This window comes from Tiliqua scincoides, chromosome 12 (genome assembly GCF_035046505.1).
Source record: "Tiliqua scincoides isolate rTilSci1 chromosome 12, rTilSci1.hap2, whole genome shotgun sequence".
Classification (NCBI taxonomy): domain Eukaryota; kingdom Metazoa; phylum Chordata; class Lepidosauria; order Squamata; family Scincidae; genus Tiliqua; species Tiliqua scincoides.
In genome coordinates this window covers 12,989,401-12,991,871 of record NC_089832.1, presented here as the reverse complement: position 1 = coordinate 12,991,871, position 2,471 = coordinate 12,989,401, and the positions used below count along the sequence as shown (strand labels likewise).

General features: G+C 46.9%; 1 pseudogene; it reads left to right on the top strand.

Moving 5' to 3' along the window:
- Positions 1-410: 410 nt before the first annotated feature.
- LOC136663508 (5S ribosomal RNA) lies at positions 411-531 on the top strand (annotated as a pseudogene).
- Positions 532-2,471: the final 1,940 nt, after the last annotated feature.

The window sequence follows — 2,471 nt, the reverse complement described above, 5'->3', positions numbered from 1 at the left end:
CAAACTGCACAATGGACCAAACACTGAACCCGTATCAAAGTCAGAAAGAAGGCTGCCTTTAAAGCAGTGGTGTAGCTCGTACATGGAGGGGTTGGCGCAGGAGCTGCGTCACCTCCCACTCGCGATCGAAACCATACCGGGCAGCACTAGCAATCACTTCAGTAGACCTCATGAATGGGCCAGCCCTCTCTGCAGTAGGAGTGGCAAAGTAGTGCCTAGGTGGGCCGGATTGGATACCAGCTGAGGACCGACACCCATTCCTGGTTTGACCTCATCTGACCAGTCACCGTTGCTATCTTCGACAATCCAATAAGCCTCATGTGGTTCGCTGGGAGCTGGAACAGCAGCACCATTAGAGGCGATGCCATTCGAGGAGGCATTCAAAGATGGAGGTGAATTCTCCTTTGTATTGCAACTGTCACCTGTTACCCTGCACATGCCTGATCTTGTCTGATCTTGGAAGCTAAGCAGGGTCAGGCCTGGTTAGTACTTGGATGGGAGACCGCCTGGGAATACCAGGTACTGTAGGCTTATACCATAGTCTTTCGAGACTGAAGGTTGCCAACCACCACCATTTGCAGCTGCAACAGCAGTGAGACCTCTGCTCAGTCAATTCAGTTTCTGGGCAGATGGGGTGATGGTAACTGGCATGTGCCCACTCATGTTGGTTGGCAACCTTCGGTCTCGAAAGACTATGGTATAAGCCTACAGCACCCGGTATTCCCAAACGGTCTCCCATCCAAGTAATAACCAGGCCTGATGCTGCTTAGCTTCTAAGATCAGACAAGATCATAAAGATCTATCCAAAGGGAATCCATAAAACTTGTGTCCAAGGATCCCCCTGAAGCTTGGGGCTGGCCTTAGGAGTCTCTTTATGTGTGAGCATAAAGAGACTCCTAAGGCCGGCCTTTGCGTGTGTGAATAGTACAACTATTACCAAGGCATTTTTAGTCCCAAGTGCTCTTGCAGCCTGTCCTTGTGCCTCATTAGGAGGTGCCCCTTTGCGGGGTGATGTGCCAGGCCCTGCTTCTCCCACTACCTGGATTAGAAAAAGAAGAGGGGATGAAGTGGAAGAGGAAGGGGAAGAGAGAGGAGTGAGTTCATGTAGAGCTCCTGCAGCCTTCTGTTCCCTTTTTACTTTTTCAGTCCAAGGACTGGGAGGAGGAGGAAGAGCAGAGGAGATGAGTAGGCCAACAGAGGCAGACACCCTACCAACATGCTGCCTAAGGCGACTATCTCAGTCAGCCTCATGGATGGGCCAACTCCAGCCATTTCATTCCAACCCAATGTTTTTTCTCCAGATGTTCACTGGCCAATATGGTGATTTTTCCTTATGCATTCGAGGTCCACACCAACTCTGATGACGAGTTGATGATGTTTGTGTCTGTTTTAGAATTGATATTGTTGGGCATGAAAAGATATCTTATTACTATTTATGTTATTATTTCGGTTTGTCTGTTCATAGGGGACCTGATCCCAAGAGCGACACAGGGCATGGGAACTGTTCAGCTACTGCTGTAATAATAATAATAATACAGGTATTTCTATACCGCCTTTCTTGGTCCTCAGATTTCTCCTTAGACTTTATTCAAGGCGGTTTACATAGGCAGGCAAATTTAAATCCCCGTAGGGATTTTTACAATTTGAAAGAAGGTTTCTATCTTTCAAGAAACCACAACATTCAGGTGTTTCTTTCTTGATCTGGTCGCACATTCTGGCCTCCATCCTCCCATGCTCAGAGCAGATGGAACAGCTCGGCTCAGTTTGTCAGCTGCTTCAAGGTCGCACGGTGCCGGTGTCCTCGAACTGGCGACCTTCGGATGTTATCTTCAGGCAAATGGAGGGTCAACCCTCTAGACCAGACCTCCAGCGCTGTACTGGTAGCGCTCAGTTCTCAGTTCATCTCGAGTCACTGAGCATAAATTAGAATGCAGAGCACCAACAGGCTTTGAAGGGGAAATCAGCTACCCAACATGGCAAAGCTCTCGCCGTCACACGCATTTCCATTATGTTTTCTTGAATAAGGGCCAGAAATGTTTATGACAATTTCAATAACATCATAAACCGGGCGCCCAGGAAACAGGGAAGCCACACGAGTGTTGTCTCATTTACTGTATTTTATCATGCATTTTATTTTCAATAACATCGCATTTCTGAGCGTGGAAAGGTAGTTCTCCAGAAAGTACCATTTGCATTTACACAGTGATAAATCTTTCCCAGGCATTGATGAACCTAGAAAACCATAAAGTACCCTGATTAAAGATGCTTGTAGAAGTCATGACAAAAAGACAGCAAAATCCAAATGCCTCTTCTTTCATCATCATCATCATCATCATCATCATCATCATCATCATCATCATCGGTGATGTCACAGCCTACCAGACGTTTGGGCTGGGATTTTTGGGTGCTCACTAGTTCAAACTCTACCCAAGTGTTTAAGAACTGGAGAGGTGTTCGATCTTCACTAGGAA